Raw genomic sequence first — 21844 nt, 5'->3', positions numbered from 1 at the left:
GATTACATCTGATGTTGTAATTTTCATTCATTCCTCAACTGAAGGATCTCGGATCTGACTCGGCCACTTCTTCCAGATTCTTGGATCCAAACTCTCGAGTTCCTCCCTTAACACATAATGCCCTGCCAGGCTAATGTACTACAGATCTCGTTTGTAGCCATATCACTACAGGCGCAGATCCTCTTGCTCTTCAGCTACTGGTGTATTTTAGGAGAAAAAGAGCGAGTCTTTTTGACTTTTTCCTTCAGTAGGCTACCCTTTGAATTACTTTCACCTTTCTTCCTTTATTCTAGTAATTTTTTTGCTATTAATTGAGTCCTTCTTCTTCAGTGACTTTTATTGAGACCTCAGCTTTTCCTTGCAGTACCATTTTTGGTAAGTTTTCCTGCCTTTTTTGTTAAAAAAAGAAAAAAAAAATATCATTTTTTTCATACTTGTAATTATTTTTCTTTTTAGGCCTTCCTTCCCTTTTTTAGGATTAGCACTCAAAGATGGCTGACAAACCAAATGGTTTCATGAAATGCATCTCCTGTGGGCACAAAGTACCTAATTTAGATGCCCACAAGGAATGCGTCTATTACATGGGCACTGCCCATTTGGATTCAGATTGCACTATTTCTGCCAGATTCAATACCAGAGCATTTACAGATAGATACAGCCAACTAATTTTGAAGGGTCAACTTCCTTCTTCTTCCTCTAGTCCAACTGGGTCTCAAACCTGCTCTAAGAAATCTGATAAAGGGAACTCTGACTAGGCTCCCAGGGACAAAGAGTCTAGGAAGAGATCTCTGGATCGATCAATATCTTCGGCTCCATCCTCATACCTACCTCCAAATATGCAAAAAAAAAAACAAAATTCAGATCTGACAACTACAGATCCTACTGATTAGAAAACAAAATCACTTCAGATCCAGTCACCTTTTTATCCTCAGAGAGGAAGCTATCTAGCAAAAGCACTTACCGTTTTTATGTCACTCAAATAAATGAACTGTGAGTTGTGAATTTTACACAGACTGGACTTGGTGTTACTTGGATAAATCCTTCTGTTTGAAGAATATATGCCGTTTGAATTTTTCAGACAAAGGCCTGGTTGCCTCGTTGTAATCCAGAGTCTTGGTTTGATTTTCTTGCTGAATTTTATCGAGGCATTTACCCCGTGGAGTATAGTCCATTTTGTTGTTTGCTAGTAATGTTAGAAATTAAACTAACAGATTAGCACTGTACTTCTTTTTATTATTGGAAGTAGTGATCTTTAAATAGTTTTACTGCAGGTTAGACACTGAAGGGCTAGTTGTTTATATTTAATGGCCTATACTATTTGATTACAGTGAATATGATCAGTGCCACTGTCTCAAGACAATGTAAGAGAAATACGATTGTAAGTTAGTTATACATTTATTTAAATTAATGTTACTGAGTACAAAATGAATGAGTTAATAAAAATCATTAAATCAGGTTGGACAATACTGCATATCATTTATACTGATAGGATGACTGTATTAATAAAGGTATCTTCTGAAAAAAATTAAACTGCTTCATTAAATTCGAGATACAGCAGCTCCACTGTCTTTGAAGTTAGAAACAAAATATAAGGATATTTTCTGGGTAGGCATCCCAGCATACTCACAATTTCTTAAACATGTTTCTTAACCTGATCTGCTTTGTAAATATTTGTTGACCATTTGCTTTGAAATACTTTGTAAATAATGTTTGTTGAAAGCTTTTCTTTTGAATTACCAAAAATCAATTTCTATCCTTTTTTGGAGCTTTTCTCCCTAAGCCTCCACTGAAAATGGGTATTTTAGTTCCTAGATAGACTTTGCTGGTAAACAAAAGCAAATAAATAAATAAATTATTGGAATATATTGAAAATATGCTAAATCAGTTTGAAGACCCGGATCAAACAGAGTCCAAAACATTATTACAGATACAACCTGATAAATGGTCAGTAAGGAGCAGGGAGAAAAGATACCCAAAAAGTAATCATTATAAGGGCATAGCTTTCTGGAAAATGTCGTATATAAGTAAAATGTTTAAGAGATTAGAAAATCAGTACTTTTATTTATTTTTCACAGCTTCTATTATCAAGGTGAATATAACTGAAAAGTTACACTTTCACATAAATTCATTTTTCCAAGATATCCCAAAGTTTTCTCACAGATAATACAGTAACCCTTGGTGAATTTCTTTGGGATCTTAAAGACTGCATAATACATTATCATATACTGACCGATATCAACCCTAATAGAGGTTTGAAGCTGCCTACCATCTACTTTCATCATCCATTTTCTCAGTTATGGAATTATTTAATACAGTAACTTTCATTTCTAACAGCAAACTAGAAGTCAGACTCATTCAATACTGCACCCACCAAAACTGCAGTTGGCAACAAATTTAAAAAGTGATTTGTGCAGTGGATAATCATCCCTGCACCCCAAAATAGATGCTTCCCCTCACATATTCATATGTAACAACTCCGTAGTCATAATCAGTGAGGTAAAGAAATGACTCACCCAAGTAGAATCTCACACTGCAATCACATAACGTGAAATAATTCCAAGCAGTGCATTTTTGGGGAGACAGGATTGGGGAACCAAGACTGCGGCAGTTACATTTCATCAAAAAGTAGCATTCCTACTGATAAAAGATATGTTACATGCCTCAATGCTACAGCGGACCTTAAATATGTCTGCCACTTAATATTGTCTTCATAACTGCAACCACTAAAGTAATAAACCATTCTAAAAGAAATTCCTTCACATATGCTTACTTGCATTCAAACAGTCCTATGCATTTATAAAGTTACTATCACATCTTACTGCAAAGGCATCATTTTTATTTTATGCTAACAGATTATATACTGCGGTGGTGGTGGTGCTGCTGTAGCATTGTCGCCTCATAGCAAGACATTGTCCCGTTCGATTCTCAGCTAGAGCATCTTCTGTGTGGAGGCATACGTGAATGGGGCGTACCTTCCTTGAAGGTTGTGTGTCAGGGCTGGTAACCCGGTGCGTAAAAATCCACTACCAATCATTAGCGGACCGGTGTTCCACTGTGGCGAACCCTAACTGGGAAAAGCCGAAAGACACAAACAAACAAGCTATCTAACAGATTATATCATTATGAAAAGGGTTAACTGTTAATCATTTAATTTAAGTGAACTCATTACATTTGTTCTTATGTTTGTTAGACTACTTAAGTTAACTTACAAGTTAAATATTTTTTAATGATAAGTATATATATATATATATATATATATATATATATATATATATATATACTAACTCATCTTAGTCATATGTGCTCCACTTGTACGTATTATACCTTCAGTGGGGTTGACATTATATCTGGCTATTTTCATTTCTATGGTTAATGCATGCATGCTCTCATAAAAGGTCTATAGTGGGATGGATATTACTGTAATAGGTCTTACTTTTGGGAGCTCTTTTGGGTATTTTTATAAGATTTGCATAATATGCTATGTAACAGTTTAATTTGCCCACTATTTCCATATAATATATATCTTGGATAATATACAACTGGGACTCAATTTATGATTACAAATGTTTCTCAAGTATTAAATGCATAGAAAGTATTCATGCTTCTGATTCTAACTGCAGGGTCACTTCCCTTTCCGCAACAGCTGGGCAGCTTACGAAACACCAGGCATTTTTTAGAATGAAGGCTAACTAAAATCACGATTTTGTAATAAAATATAATATCTGGTATTATTAATATTATGTTTTAAACATGACTATTTTTTGATGCATCTCAGTGTTTCCTGGTTCTGAGAGGTTAGAAAACATGAAGGAACCCATAATCTATGAGAAACAAGCATATCTTTTACACACCTTTCATGTTGCCATTAAAAATCAATTCCTTATTCAGTTAGTTACTCTGCATTTATGTAATAAGTAGAAAAAAGGGACTTTTTTGTCAGCAAATGACATCACCCACTACAGACATCATTATAAAAGTGTTGCTTTGTTCATCAACTGCCCTCTCACTTCTCCCTCCATGGTAGTTATTACTTAGATGGAACCTCTAAAAATTGGCTATACACATGTACGCTCAGATGTCATGCATTATGTGAATTGATTGCTCTGATGGAACCTCTAAAACCTAGCTATACACATGTACGCTCAGATGTCATGCGTTATGTGAATTGACTGCTCCGTTCTATCATGTACCATGCTGTTTCCATTCCTTTATAATACCTAAGTTTCGCTTCATTTCTTTCCAAATATTGTCTTGAGTTCTTTCCTCTTTTTCTTCTATGTGTAAGTACTTTTCCCTTTCTGTCCCTTTTATGGTCAGTATTCAGATATCTGCTTAGTCTCCTATTCTCAAAGAACTCCATCAGTTATGCAGACTTTGCCACATTAATTTGCTTTTGCTGTTTTTCTGTCTAAGGATCCACTGATTTTAGTATACTCTGCCATTGTCTGTATAGCAGTGTCTCCAAGTAAATGAACACCGAAGATGCTACTACCTCTGTCCAAAGAACACTGTCAGAAGTAATTCATTTGTGCATAAAAAGAAAATGTTTTTATCTACTTAAAAGTATTTAGCCAAGAGGGGAAAAGGTCTGTAAACTGGTATTCCCCAGCTGAACTGCCTTATTCTGGACAACGTAAGGTAGGTCTGTAGTTTTAAATATTCTACTACATTTCAATTCAAAGTACACAGCTGGTTGTAATTCTGATTTAGAAAAATATTTTTTTTTCTGTATCAGCGACACTTCAAAGTGCTTTGTTAAAGGATGAATCAAGGAAAAGTTCTTAATAGTAGTAAATTCACTTCAGCTGCTATACTTCAGCAGTATTTTTCCAATAGCCTCTTACCCTACACTTCGCATTTAAAAAGCTTATGTCCAATTTAGGAACCAACCTATAATTATTTTCTTCTTAATTAGGGTAATTCATAGTTAATTATTCCAAATGATTTCTCTTCAAAATCAAACCCATTTCTGCAGTGACATTTTTTCACCCAGGACTACCATAGATTTTTCCCTGCAAGAATGCAAATCCCTTAAATAAGAGAATGCAGTTCCTGTCCTCCATACAATGAGTAAATACCAAGTACAAAAAGAGAAAGTAACAACTGCTTCCAACTATGTGAAATACGGGAGTTAATTGCTGCATGAAATACATGTCTGGAGTTTTGTGTTATTTTTATCATGTTATATGACATATCAGGAAAGAAATGTGTTAGTATTAACCTCTATTATTATTATTATGGATACCAAAAAAACAAGAAAATTGAACAGTTAATGCACAAAGAAAATCTTACAACTGCAGGATAATGAGTTTATGAAAAAAAGATGACCTTCCCTGGTTACATCAGGAACCCCAGACCACTTAAAAGAAATAAATCCAAAAGGATGTAGTTATTCAAGTATCTTACTTGCCATGTACCCAAAAACAAAAATAATTCCCCTAGGTGAATTCAAAAAAGACAATTTCTAACATGCTGGGTATATTACTCAGTACAAGGCTGTACCAGTGGTACATACAGCTGAACGTACGACTATGGCCTAGCTGACCTAACTTTCAGTACCATCTCTGGCACTTAATGGCACATACACGGGAGGATGGTAGTTCCTCTCCTAAGGGCGGAACATTGGAGGCCCTCAGTCCATTTATACCCACTGCTCCATTAAATGAACCACCTTCACACAGTGGGCCCAGGAGGGTCACGAGTTGGGGCAAGATTACAGGCAAGCAGGTGAGGAGTGACCACCCAAGCTAGTCATAGTCGCCCTTATCTGATATTTATGAAGCACCATGCATACACATGAAGTAGGGGTTAAGGTGGCCTTTGCAGTGACACAAGTACCCATCTCACCATCAGGGATGGGGTTAGGTGAATAGATGCATAATACTCTCATTACTATGATGTAGGTGAAAACATCTTTGGTGGGTCTTGTCCTAGGGGGATTTTGCAAGAAGCCCCCTCAGCCCAAGATGAATAAGTGGGTGAAAGTCCAATATGGGAGGGCTTGATGGTCTATAGGCACAGACAGAAAAAGACACAGAAAAAAATTATACAGTGCATGCAGGTCAGTTTGGTGATAATAAATCAAAACAATTCACCACAGTACTAAAAAATCAGTGAATACTAAAAGTACACAGAATAAAAGAAATAAATTTGAATTAATTCTGCGCCTTCCATTGGATGGGGCAGTAAACCAACATCCCAGGAGTTGGTCATAGCTCAGTTGGATGTAAAAGATACCAGTGCACTTTACCAAAAGATTAAGGGATATTTTCAAGTGCGCTGGTCAAATTCCTCCTACTCAGTATGAATATCACCTCTGGTCTCCCCTGAAAACAAGCTATTGGCCTAGTAATACTAACCTAGTCAAAATAAATATATGCAAACAATTAAAACCTCAGTTTTGCATATTTGGATCACACATATGAATTCTGTAAATGAGGAACATATTGTTTAAACTATGAAAATGAAAAATGCAGTTATATGTACATAAAATATAAGACTGCTTTCAAGGACTTCTATAAATATGTTTCCTGCTATATTATAAAACCTTCATTTCACATACATTCACATATAAATATCTCTAGCTTGGTTAATATAAAAAATCATCCCTGTTTCAGTATTCCCCTTGCAGAACAATCTCTTTAGATTAATAACTTTTGATGGCTACTATTGCCGCTGATGTCATTATTATTGTTACTATAACTGCTATTTATTACTACTGCACAGAAGTGTAAGGCCATGAACTACTAATCACCTTCATCCAGCAGATGAAGGTTTCAGTCGTTCATTCAATACCTGCATATTGTGTGACACTGTGCAAGTCATTAATGGAAAGAAGTGCTTAGTAGGTCTAACCTAAGTAAAAAGCAAGCAGAATAAATACATTAAACTAATAAGCAAAGGCACTGGCTTTGTAAGTTGTTTATTGATGTTTATGATTACTAACACTAACTTAAAATACTGTGATATGATATTATAGTGCTTCACACCAGAAATGTATGTTTGTCATCTGCTAATATTCTGACAGAAGTATGAGTTTAATAACTCCTTTAAGAAAAAAAAAGTATGTTATTAAGAAACAACTTTCAAGCATAAACAACCACAGTCATTAAAACTGCATCCAAAACTGCTACTAATATATTTAACTAAGAGAAAGGAATAGAAGCCCTGTGAAACTGAAAAAACATACTTTTGCCATCTAACATATGGCTATTACAAACATTTACTTGTACTTAATTGCAATGCAAAATGGACTCGCTGTGGTAAAACTTCCTAATAAAACAGTACTTGGAAGCAGATTTATCGAGTTCCAAATAAAATTTGTGACAGCAGATAAAAGGAACAAAAATGCTGCTGTCATAGATTATAGTCACACCCAGGCCTCTGACAGCCCTACTTTGACTATTAAACAGTTAAACTAAAAATATGTAATTTTCTGAATACCTTAGTAAAGCAGTATAGTTAATTTACCAGTAGTGTGGAAAAAATTTGTCTTCAGCAAATATATTTTATTGCTGTGGAGTTCACTAGCAATTTTTTTATCTCTACAAGCTTTCTTCTATCCTTGAATAACATAATCTACAATTGTATGCTACCAGGTGTAAGCATCATCACTGCTAAATAGATTTGTGTGAATCTGCAAAAAAAATTCTCTGCCGATGTGTTGGCATGTTTTGTAGTTGTTAGTATTTGAGCTGGTTGCTGAAAACTCACTTATCACATCTAAATGAAGTGGAAAGCATCTGCCTGCATTTAAGCATAGTCTAATACACGCCTTTCAGCTGTACAGACCAAGTTGGTTAAATCTTTTTTTCTTGACTGTGCCTGGGAAGCTCTGATAAATATTAACTATTTCAATTTAAAAAAATGTAAAATGTTCAATGTGTATATTTATAGATGCAACTGCAAATATATGCTGCATCCTCATGAGAGAAAATCAGAATCTGAACATTTATGTTTGTAAAGTAAATTGCATGGCTTGTGATTTTTATTTTTAGTTCAAGCTTTCTACATAGAGGACTTCTGGCAGCTGTAAAAGAATATGAGGACAGCAGTGAAGGGCAATAACCTTCTCTGAGGGCATGAATTTGTCTAAAGCAAATGTGCAACTCGCGTTACTAGTTTACTTGGTCCAAAAACAGCAAGTGGCCACTGGGGAAAAAAATGCATTGTTTAACAGAAATATATAAAATCATTAGTATAGCAGAAATTCAGTATACGATCCTTTGTTTTCACTTAGCCACATAAAGCATAATGTGCATATTTTAATTGTAAAGTCTTATTTTATGGGCTGCTTACTGTGACATAAACACAATTTTAACCTGTGTCACTGGATCATGCTTTGAAGGGCTCCCCTACACACGCTCAAGGTGAAATTGCTTAAGTATCAGTAACCAGCAGATTAAAAGATGGTCAGCATAACTCCCAACACTATTTTACATAGAAACCACACTGGCTATGATTTCCTAAGAGTGTGTTGGCAACAATTCACTTTTTGGGGGGAGATTGCTCCCTTTTCTGAGTTTGTGTGACTGTGGAGTTAATATATATATAAGTTTAGGGGTATGGGGGCTTGTCCCCCTACAAAAGCAACAATTAAAATTTTAATTTTTACCCTTCTGAGTTTCAGGTGTTTTTTTTTTCATCCTTTCAGTTTGTTGGCTTTCAGGAAGTCTGAGTTTCATCGTACAACTGCTTTGAAATCAGTATGTTCCACATACTTCAATGATTACAATGATGAAAACAGTATTTTCCCTCATGGCTTGTGCTGAAACAGGATAATGAAACTGGCTTAAATGGCAACTATTCAAAGGTTTGCTGATGCTGCTTCAAATTTACTTGAGTTTACATGGCAGTGTACAGAGATATAACATGACCTCAGTTAACAAAATTCAGGATATGTTTATTCTGAGTGCAGTTGCACATGCTCCCTGCACTTAGACTCTGTCCCAACACACTCTGCTTTGTTTGTACACATTAGCTGTGTGTGCTTTATCTGTGTTACAGTAAAACACTGTACAACAAACCTTGTTAATGGGTCAGAAATTCTTCAGCTGATCCTGCTTTGAGTATTAAATATTGCCTGTGTTTATAGGCTCAGTCAACATGTAAATGTGTCTGTGGCTCATTATTAGAAAAAAACACAAGTTTAGCTCCTGAGAGGTAGACAAGCGTAAATATTTAACAGGCAGTACAAGAAGGAAATTAGCAGTAAGCTGAGCATATGGGTTGCCTCCAAGCTACCATGTTTCTCGCTGCAGAAAGAACATAGCATATAAACAATGGACTAGTATGAATAACACTGTGGCTGAAGATAAATTCCAAGTGCCTTTGGGAAAAGGTGGTGCACAGACACGTTTAGTGATCATTGCAACATACAACATGGCAACAATACAAAGTATGCGCTAGGAATACAGGTGACTAGCTGAATGTACCAAAGTGTAAAAGCAGGCTTCATGTCTGAATGAAAAACTTCCTGGAGAAAATAAAGAGTACACAGGTGAGGCCAGGTTTCCAGTTACATGCATTTAAACGATCATGGAATGGTAAGCAGAAAAGAAAAACACTGAACAAGCAGTAGTAGCTGGAAGGCATGACTCTTTAAAGGGGAAAAATCCACAGGAAAATAAACTTAGGACGGGATAATACAACAGCTATGCTGTAGGGGTAAATAGAAATATTGCTTACCAGCTTCCTTTCGGTGATGTGAAGTTTCCTCCTCAATGTACAATGTAACTTGGCTCCCTAATGTAGATGTGAGACCACTGAAGCCATAAGGGTTCCTATCAGAATGCTAGAAGAAGCAGCATTCCAAATATGAAATATTGGCAACAAAACCCCAATTCAAAATAAATAAACGTTTGAAGAAGCTGATCCCTGATTCACCCAGACTTTTACTGGAGAGTGCGTTACTCCATCTAATATACTACAAGAGAAGATAGATAATTATGGAGTTCTGCTGAGCAGAACAATGGCTACTAGTAAGCAATATTTCCTTCTAATAACTCTAGGGCTTCTTTCCACTTTTACTGTACTGAGAGCTTGCATTGTCCAGGCAGCTGAAGTGGGGGAAATTAACATAGAAAAAAGGTTTTCAAAAAAAGTAGCAAGAAATCTTGTTTGCTTTAGAACACAAGCCTAAACAGTGATGTTTAATTAAAATGTGTGTATCTTTCGGCTTTTCCCGGTTAGGGGTCGCCACAGTGGAACTCCGGTCTGCTAATGATTGGCAGTTGATTTGTACATGCCGAGTTGCCAGCCCTGACGCACAACCTTCAACAAAGGTACGCCCATTCACGCATGTCTCTACGCAGAAGATGCTCTAGCTGAGAATCGAATCGGACAGCGTCTTACTGTGAGGCGACAATGCTACCGCAGCACCACCACCGCGGATTAAGTTTAATTAAAATATGTATCCTTATTGACATTACAGAATTGCAAATGTTTCTCTGGATGGACCTTTTTGGCAGTTGCCACAGATGTTAATGCTTCCTGGTAGAAGTGATAATGTCCTCTGCAAACAGTATGTTATGGCCTTTATAACATTCAATAAATGTAACCTGTATTCCTCATAGAAGTGGTGGTCAATGAAAAAAAAATGTTAGAAATGTAATAAACTAGTTAAAAAAAAAGAAACTGTCAACAGAAAAAAGTCTACAGGTTCTCAGAAATGCAGATCCGTGTAATGTCAATGCAACAGTAGCTCCCTGATATATATGCTTAATCAGAAAGTACCACTTCTGTTTTCAGTTCAACATCCCATTGTAAAGTTTATTTATTTATTAACTTATTTGAGGTATAAGGATTCATCATGTCTGGCACCAGGGAGTGCACAAAAACACAAGTTCTTCTCAATAATAAGTCCCTAAGCCTGAAATTACTTCATAATTATTAAAGCAAAGTAGAACATGTCATCAGGAGGGAGAATATTTCTTATAAAACATGGCTTCACTTAGAGAGAGTACGATCCAGAATACATGAAGGTGCAATGATATGTGAGGTGTAACAGCTGTAAGAATGCTTTAATCCGATGATGGTCTAATCAACTCACTAATCTTAGAGAACTCTTAGAGGACATACCATTTTTGGGCAGAGTCACTAACAGTTGGCTGATTCCATGATCCCCTAAAGGACTGTTTTTCAAAAGCTTGCAATATTTCTGAAAGGGGTGTCAAACAGTTTCACTGGGACACATATTGTAACAGCACATCTTTAGGCCACATTTGTGTTTTGTGCGGCTGATGATCCATTTGGTTGAATATCATGTTGCTGTAGTCGCAACTGTTTAAATGAGCTTCTAGGATTTCTTTTGTGAGTGCTGCAGTTTTAGAGGGACATTTTGTTGACAAAGGTAATTCATATACAAGAATGCTATGATGCAGACATCTGCTATTCAGTGAACTCTCTGGATTGAATACATTTCATTTACGATAAGGATGATCACAGTATGGGGCAATGTCCATTTCAACCAGGTCTAAGCAACTGTGGAGCTGATTACAATTGCTTTCCGGTACATGAAATACATTCTCCTAAATGGAAAGTCAATGACAGACTCTGCCCAAAAATAAAAATATGTGTATTTTCAACTTGATGGCTGTGCATCTTGAACAGCTTTGCTGTGTTAGATTTAAAGCATAGTTGTGTAAAAATATTTGAATTTAATTTCTTCTGTTTTTTATTCCTAACATAAATTCCTCTAGAAGCAATGTAAAATTGATGGAGACAATGCAAAATTGCCACATTTCTGAAAAAAATGCTATTTTAGCTACTATCCATTTAGAATGACCTTTGACCTACCCAGCAAAGGGTTACAACCAGTTTGCATCATTGGGAATGATATAATCAACAAGCTAGTTACATGAAATATATACAAAGTCTGGCTAAAAAATGCCTGATCTCCATTACCATGTGCAAAGGACATACAAGTGTTTCAAGAATCTGACTGACTTTTGCAGTATATGTGGCACCCAAGAAAGCTACAAATGTACATCCAGGGAACAAATTGTTTAACTTTTTTTTTCTTTTGAGCAGCCATATTCTTCATGAAAGCAGTGTTACCCTTAAAGAAAAACTCTATTTGCAATATATTGCAACAAGCTGCTTAAACACTTACATGTTGGAGACTGGGATTATTATTTTCCTAAAATATGCAGCAGCTAAATAAAAAAGATCTCAAGATAGAAATTTTATGTCAAATGAGGCTCAAGGGGTGAATTGGTGGTTCTGCTTTTCAGGTATGAGGATCCAATTTCATGTAAATAATTCTGACTACTCCCAAGATCAAAATAGCATATTTTTAAACTCTTTAAGACAGACCTGTGTAGTGATTCAGCAGACAAGGACAGCAGCCTTTAATCTGCTACAGTCATTGAAATAGCTGTGATATTACTGCAGCATAAACTTGACTTACAGAGTAGGGTAAAGGAAGAAATTCCCCCAAGCAGTATCCATAAGGAAACACTTTCACTATGATGGCAAAAGAGAAGAGGCAGTATGTGTTTTTGTGGGTGATGGCCCTGTATCTTAGACCTGAGTTAGGGCAAGCAAAACAGGAAAGATTGCTTTACAGAAGACATTATGGTTAACGGATGGTGACATAAGGAGGAGCATGAAAAAGGATCTAAACAGACTTGAGGCATGTTCGAAAATGTGCCAACAACCCTCTTAAATGCATGACACTACACATAGGAAGAGATAACCTAGGAAATGAATATACAACTGTAGGAGTCAGACTAAAAAATCCAGAAAAAAAAAAGGACCTTGAACTACTTAAATGGAAGACTAGGATGATCAGACACAAAGAGTAAGGGAAGGAGCAAAAGAAAATCAAATGCTGATCTAAATATATTATATTATAAGATCAGCTCTGAGCCCTGTCTTATTTGCAATGGTGATGGACAGGTTGACAGACGAGATCAGACAGGAGGCCCCCTGGACTATGATGTTTGCAGATGACATTGTGATATGTAGTGAGAGTAGGGAACAGGTTGAGAAGACCGTGGAGAGGTGTAGATATGCTCTAGGAAGGAGAGGAATGAAGGTCAGCAGGACTAAGACAGAATATATGTCTGTGAATGAGAGGGAGGATAGAGGAATGGTGAGGATGCAGGGAGTAGAGTTGACAAAGGTGGATGAGTTTAAGTACTTGGGATCAACAGTTCAGAGTAATGGTAAGTGTGGAAGAGAGGTGAAGAAGGGAGTACAGGCAGGGTGAAATGGGTGGAGAAGAGTGTCAGGAGTGATTTGTGACAGACTGGTATTATTAAGAGTGAAAGGGAAGGTCTACAAGAGGGTAGTGAGACCAGCTATGTTGTACGGGTTGGAGACGGTGGCATTGAGAAAAAGGCAGGAGTCAGAGCTGGAAGTTGCAGAGTTAAAGATGTTAAGATTTGCATTGGGTATGACAAGGATGTACAGGATTAGTCAGCTTAGGTTGGACGGTTTGGAGACAAAGTCAGAGAGGCGTGATTGCGTTGGTTTGGACATGTGCTGAGGAGGGATGCTGGGTATATTGGGAAAAGGATGCTAAGGATGGAGCTGCCTGGTAAGAGGAAGGCCTAAGATAAGGTTTATGGATGTGGTGATGCAGATGGTTGGTGTGACAGAGCAAGATGCAGAGGACAGGAAGAAATGGAAACAGATGATCCGCTGTGGCAACCCCTAATGGGAACAGCCGAAAGAGAAGAAGATATTATATTATATTATATTGTATTATATTATATGATATTATATTACGAAAGAACTTCAGATTCAGAGCAGTAATAATATTGTATCAGACACTGGTAGGCAGACACAGGTGAAACACATTATACAGTTATAAATGTCTTATAAGTAAAGAGAAGTCACAATGTTGGAAAGGATTTGAATGAAGGTGAAAGTAACTCAAAAGGTGTAGAGCAACAGAAGTTATAACATTAGAGAAAAAGCTAACAGAGACTGACTCAATTCATACAAAATTGAAAACACAAGGGATATATGTATACAAAGCACTACTGAGAGAAATATGAAGAGATAACACAGGCATTACAAGCAGAACAAGAGAATACGGTTTAATCTTGAAAAGAGTAAGTATTTTTTACACAAAGGGTAGACAAGAGGTGGAATTGATTAATGCACTGGCATGAAGAATCTGAGATAAGTGAAGCTCCTAATGCAACGCGGGAGTCCAGAAAATATCAGATTGAGAGTTAGGTGCCTTAGGCTAAGTCCAACAATTGGACAGACAAGACATACTCAAGGTCTCCTCCTGCTAGGTCGATTATGTTATATTATGCCTTAAAGTAGGACACTGGAATAAGAAAGCAATTATTTTTAAATATCTGGTTTGGTGACTGAATAGCCAGCAATATAAATGCGTTGACTGTTACTTATGTTTTCCCAGTATTGGATATATTCTTGAAGCCATGTTCAGATTTGCCGTTACACTGGCTGAAATGCAAACAGAACAGTGGAAATATGGCTTATTATACATTTTGTACCAAGAGTGACCTACTGCACAGTTTATGTCTCTTCTCTGCCAGATGCATAGCAGCTTGGGAACATAAAATGTAGTGGTGAAGATGCTGGAAAACAGCATCTGTATTACCTTTATGAGAACTTGAAACATCTTTCTGTGACTTATTGCCCCACTTCTTCTTGTAGGTTTGACAGGATTTTTTTAATGTTACAGAGCTGAATATGTTTTTGCCTGTAAATGGGGTATCCAACATCCTGACATTTATATAATTCAGCACAGGAGAAAAATGAAGCCATCCATATCTTACTGCGTGGACTGAAGTTGCTATGTCTTTGGCTTGTGACATCAGTGGTATAACATATGCAGTCACATCATACAATAATTGCTAATAAGCTTTATTCTTATACCCCTTTTGGGGTTTTGTAGATTTTACAGGATGTGGATTTTATTCTTTTTTGAAGATCAGTACATTTGCCAAGACTTGATTAATCTTCCATAATTTAAAAAACGGAACTGGACTGTGTGTGTTATATAAATAATAGCAGTGTGTTATATAAATAATAGCACTGGTAAAAATGCAGATGAGAACTACATTTGTTTCTTTTTTTCCCTTGTCCAGTGCAACAAGATCTGTGCTGATGTAAATGGTGGCCATATGGAAGGATATGATGCTGACCTGTGCTACCTTGTGATAAGATTGCTGCTTCTACCTTTGGGTTTTGATGTAATCCTAGCGATACAATCTGGCTCTGTGAAAGCTGCCACCTGCTTTTTTACAGGTGGTATTACATGTTAAAGTATGCTAAGTCATGGAAACTTTGAAGGAGACATGGAAGTCAAAGCTGGACAGTTTGAGATCATTGAAGAGACACGATGAACCATACAAAATGTCTTGGAGGTATTGAACTACAGATGATTTTGATTCATCTACTTTTGGATGCATTCCAAATCCTAACCCAAAGGTATCTGTCTTAAGCACTGTGCTCTGATGGACAGGGAGGTAAAGTTGAGTACCATTAGTACAGCAGTGATACCAATGACTTCTGCCTCTAAGAAGCTCTCCCCATGTAAACACATATCTGGAGAAGAGTAAAAGAATTGAGATTGAACACTGACAGACGCAAGCAATAACGGTATCTGAATGAGATGTTAAGTCAAGATAATCCTGATGAGAACATTCAATGAGACAGGAAACAAACCACTCCAGGACACTACCAAAGGATTGACAGCATGTACACATACAGGCCAAAATAATCTACACTACTGAATGCATTGGAGAGATCATGATAGACTAAGATAGACAAAGAATCCTAGTGACAGCCAAGGGATAGGAGTTCTGATCTTTTCAGCAGGAGAAAACCCTTTGCTTCCACAAGGAAGTTATAATTCATGAATATTACCACCTCCTTTAATTATCCAGCTATACTGCAAGTCAAATAGCAATCAGGACAGACGCTACTTGAAATTCCAAGCCTGCATCACAGTTTTTAAAGCACAATCAGAGGAGGTCATCAATCTTTCACTGAAATCTCCTACAGCTGAGACATTTCCTCAGACAAGTTCCCCTCAGCACAGCACACCCAAGTGGACTCCAGGTCCACAGAAATTTGTGACTGTTCTGACCTCAAATGTACCAGCCACCTGGCCAGTGTGGAGGTTATGTCCCCCAAGACCAGACACCCAGAGAATCTTCTGAGAAAGGATGTGGCCAGGCAGCTCTTTAATATCTCTATGGCCAACAAGGTTTGGCCATTATCTCTAAATGGCTCCTGGGTAGGTGACACAATGGACTGTTTGCCATCGCAAAAAGTAAGATCACAGAAAACCAACAACAGCAGTTGTTAAAGACTGAACCGAGCCATCACTTCTTTTCAGGAACTATTGCCAACAAAAACATGAATGATTTAGCCAACAAATCTGATAAAAAACAGTGTCAAATTACTAAAATTTTACTGTGTTCATTACTAAATGGGTTGTAACTTGCAGAAATTGCCTTGGGGCACTATAGACCCCACTGCACTAACTTTACAGTATTATGTAAGTCTACTGCTTTGGAGTGCAAAATACATTTTTGTTTGGGACAAGATGCAGTAAGAGGCTAAACCTACTGTACGAGCACTGGAAGTTGTTGTTGTTTGTCTTTCGGCTTTTCCCAGTTAGGGGTCGCCACAGCGGAACTTCGGTCCGCTAATGATTGGCAGTTGTTTTTTTTTTATGGTGTCGAGTTGCCAGCCCGACGCCCAACCTTCAATGAAGGCACGCCCATTCAACGCATGTCTTTCGAACACCCAATCGACCGCAGGGAGGGCATGCAGACTCCACACAGAAGGCACTCCCAACCAAAGCCGAGAATGGAACGGGTGCACCTCTTGCTGTGAGGCAACAACGCTACCGCTGCACCACCATGGAAGGTACGGAAGTATCATTCATATTTGTAGATCTATTTACCAGAACAGTACAGCCACAGTCTAAGTTTCAAAATTTGAGTACAATTTCTCTCCTGTGGTTGTACAGTCAATGCTAGCAAGGCGCTTGGCCCTTGTGCTAATCTTACATTGTTTAATATACAGCTCTGTACAATTCCCACCAAAGGAGAAGTTCTGGCTGTCACTGTTGCAGTTTGAGTCTTTTCACTGGTATAACATATATGTGATATACATTATAAGATAAAGCAGAATGTTTTATAAACATTTCTGTGTTCATTAAAAATTGTAAACTGATGTAATTTTATCACATGTGGTTAAAATAGTGAAATTACAGTCAGCAGAGTGGTTAGAATGTCTAAATGAGGGGGAAGTTCTGCTGTAGATAAAATTAATTGGTCAGAGACAGACGGACAGACACACAGACGGAAGATGTGCATTTACTAAGATAAGCACTAATCACGGTTACTTAGTAATCAGCAATGTTTACAGCATGAATGAAGACTCACCTACTTTATATCATAAGTTTTAAGGAGATTACAACCTTCAACTCTAGGAGTGCTTCTGTTTTACTGATAACTGTGGTATGCTTTTTCATCTAACTACTGATTACCCTATATGAGTATTACAGATGCCCGCTTTATTGTTATCGCAATTCAACTGACTTACAAATTGTAAATATTGTATTATTGTTAGTTAATCTGCCTTAAAAACTGTGAATGTTATGATATTGTTAGTCTTTTACCTTGTAATTGCAGAGCTTTTCTCCCCAAGCCAACTGAACTTTCCCAGTTACCAAAAGCAATTAAATTAAATCAATACATTTTAATTGGGGTGGGAAGTTTTTGATATTACCATCCATTCCGTAGTAATAGAGAGAGACACACCTAAAGGCACAAAAGGTGTTGAATTCTTCCTGTCTGACTTACAAATGTGTGATCAATGCAGAAAACTGCATGCAGTGCATCAGAGATGTGCTCTCCAAGAAGATGCACCCAATACAAAACTGACTGCTGGCTTATGTCCTAGTCTATAGCAAAGAGGGGAACAAAATCAAAGTCTGCCCATGTGTGCTACCAACAACTGGGTGTGTTCTCCTCACTTTTTCTCTCAAAGAACATAGTAAGAGACTAAGGCAACAGAGGGTGGATCCATTCATTCTCCATGACCCAGATGTTGTGCATTTCTTAAGGCAATGAATTAGAAAACCTGTAGAACACATCCTATCCGGCAGTATGAATATTTTCATTTGCTGGTACAGTTAATTTAATATGCAGTCTATATGTACCACTGCAAAAACAGTGGTACATGATAAGGAAGGCAATAAAGCTATAGAGTTACCCAAAATAATGGAAGGGGATTTAAATAAATGTCAACTAAAAAATCTCAGACAAAACGGCTCTGAATAAGTATTATAATGCTAACAGACATCATAAAGCAGGGAAGGACAGAACACAAGTCCAGCTCAAAAGGGCTGTTCAGCAAGCCTGGATTATGTTGGTGCACAGATTCCACAACTGCCAGGCTAAAGCTAGTATTCATGTCATCTGCAGAGTAGACAGGTTCATAGGTGAATACTAGGTTAATTGCCCTGAAGGGCCATTTTAAGCATAGCCAATAACCCAAGGTCAGAATCAAACCCTGTACCTTGTGCCTATCAAGTGGTAATCTTAACCTTTGTGCCAAAAACACCAAAATGGTTAGCCACTTTACTCAAAGACATGTTTTAATGATGTTACTGCTTGAAACTGACATTGTAAAGGATAGACTGTGGCAGACAGATAGGTTCCAAATCGCACCAGTGCCATCAAATACAAAGATAGTTGATGATAGCCTGATTCTCTGGTGCTGTGATCTGCTCCACTGCTTTCTACTAGATTAAATGTTTTAATTTAAAATCCCCAAGCTAAAATATTCTTAAGCCTCCTCATCTGTGTTCAAATACATTTAGGGAGTTTTCTGTCTTTTCCACCTTTTTTTATATAAAAATATATTCCAAGATATCTGTTTACTGAACTATTGCTTAACTGTCTTTTTTCTACATTCCATGATGATTTTCTTGTTGTATTACTGACAATTTCTTGGAAGTATTCATGATTACTCTATATGTAATTCTGAATTTTTTTCTATCTGGATTCATCAAGGTTTGTATGTACTACTGTTATTATTTTGGTTTACCTTTGAAACATTGAAAATCATGTTGTCGATCGACCAGTTGGGCAAACCGAAATGCCAAATTCTGGATGTTGACCACGGAAGTTCGAAACTCAGCAAATCGAACAGCAAATTCACTGAGTTTCAAACTCTGATGTCGAACACACAATGTAAAGTAGGGGGTCAAGCTCCCCTGCACCCCCCATGTGGGGGGCTGCATCCCCCACACCCCCACACTTTAATATTCTAACTCCGAGATCACACTACAATGGGGAAAGGGTCCATTTCCCGATCCCCATTATAGTGCAATCTGCACCCAAAATGCCAAATCTGCAATGAACGAATGTCACTATGCATTCGCTTACTGCACATTTGATGCATTTTTTTTTTGGGCTATCCGAAATCTGGAAAACGTCCTTTCACACAATCGACTTTCATATATGTGCATTATGCACATATAAAGGTAAAACATTATTTCTTGTGAAGCTTTTCTCCATTGTGTGTCTCCACTGAAAAGGAGCTTGTTTGCCCAGTCAGACTATCCTGATAAACAAATGGAAATAAATAAATTAAATTAAATTAAATACAATGGTCACCAGGAATATGGTCTTTCATATCATACCACTAATACCAAACAGATGAAAAAATAAAAAAGGCACACAAATAACAATCACTAAATAATTCACTAAGTACAATCTGGCCACAAAACGAGGCAAGAAAAATACACTGCTGCCCTGGGTATGGACCTTCTCACCTTCCACACGTAAGAACAGACTTTGCACTGAACATCCCACCAAGCAGAGTCTTTGTACTATCTTCCCATATGCCTTTCTCACCATTCTCTCTGAGTTTAAACACCTTTTTAGTGCTCACCTACCCACATTAACTCTATTTTATGCAAACTCACATTCCCACACAGACACATTTGTTTCCAGGGAAGACACAGAAAGGTAATATTCTCTAACACTAGAGCCTTTACACTGACTCACAATAATAAACTATTTCCACTCCACAGTACCAGCCTGGGGATCTCCAAGTTACTGTATAACTCTTGTTAATAAGCCAATTAATTATAAATACAAATATTGTGTCTAGCCAACAGCGTTGTCCACAGTTATACATACATACATACATGTTCAGAAGATTTTTTTTCCCTCAGTGCCATATTTTTGGATTTTAAAAAACAATTTGATCCTATTTTCTGGGAGTACATGTGGTCAGATTTGAAATATTTGAATTATACCCATTAATAATACAAGAGACATAAGTTTATTAGGAGAAACCATTTGGTAAAAATACTCATTAATTCTGTATTGCCAGTCCCAGTCTGCTTATTTAAATGGATATGTCAAGGCTGCCCCTGTTGCCCACTCTTTTCCTGTTGAGTATGGAACCAATAGCAACATGGATCTGCCTGTCATATTACATATGAAGTAGCTGGCTCCTGGAAAAAGAATCTAGGGACAACAACAATTACAAATTGACAATCGTAAATGATGAGTGTGTAAGGATTGCAACCTCTTTTATACTTAGTTTAGAAGATAAACATTAAGAATATTTTTTATTTCTTTAAGTATTTACAGCATTCATTTCATTTAAATAACCACAACATTTGCTGGTACTTCCAGTTGAGGCATATAGCTATGCCTTTATCACAGAAAGTGTTAATAAAGGATAACCCTGCATCCATCTCAAAGATTACCAAGCAACAGGGGTTTTCTGCAAGTGCTACGCAGGCATTTAAGGCTTCACCCTTTTACTGCAATTTATTCACAGTCTCTGTGTCTTTCTAAGATTCTGCTATATGCCCATGTAACAGTTTTCTGATTTGCACAGGGATCCGTACTATAAGCAGAAGGTTATCCTGGAGCTATAACATAAGAAGTTTCTTAGAAGCACAGCCAGGTTAATGAAACAACATTTTTAATTTGTTTATGGTGTACACTGGACTCCTGTTAACAATAAAAGCAAAGGAAAAGGTATAAATAGTAAATGTAGTGCTTGTATTATGAAGGATATGGACATGTTTCACAAATGTTGGTACTATTACATAGTACAGTCAATATGGACTGTTTAAATTCAGTTTGGGAAGATTCTTTTGGAAAGAACATTTCAATGCTCCAATATAAATAATGTGAATTTTGACTTGCTACCCACAGAGAGTTTAAAATCGGTAAGTCTGTTATTGCAAATTACAGTCATTAAACATTTTACATACCATGTAAGCGGAAAGACACGGGAAATCTTTTAAAAACAAATTCTGTCTATCTCTCTTCTCTATCTAGGTATGTTACAATCTCATAGCTATGCATTAAACACTTACACACACACGCAGACAGACCCATGTCAATCAACTACATCAAGTGTTCAGCTAAGCCCTTTTGAAATGTAATGCAGATCAGTGTGTAAGGCATTCCTTTTACAGAGCATGACTAATTTCAACTTGCTGTATCTGTTAGTTTTGCTCTATTGATTTGGTTGACGTTATGTATTACTTGTACAAGTATCTAATTTGATATATTAGTTAATCCTAATAATTTGTTGTTGACAAATACAATGTGCATATCTAGATGGTATGCTGTTATCAAATGCTTATATGCATCACTGCTATTAAAATTTTGATTTGCACATAAAAAAAAAGATTTTGCGTTTGAAACTTTATATTTCTTTTACTTTTGAATATAGTACCTAATCTTTTATGCTATTATTTGTAGTAAATTATTTGCTTTCCAGCCTGCATTATATCTTTGTCACTGAATTTCTTTTCATAAAAACAAAATGTGTCTCTTCATTGATATACCAGTCTCCCTAA

Source organism: Protopterus annectens, chromosome 2.part2 (assembly GCF_019279795.1).
Source record: "Protopterus annectens isolate FY-2018-M chromosome 2.part2, PAN1.0, whole genome shotgun sequence".
Taxonomy (NCBI): Eukaryota; Metazoa; Chordata; order Ceratodontiformes; family Protopteridae; genus Protopterus; species Protopterus annectens.
This window is presented reverse-complemented; position numbering follows the sequence as displayed.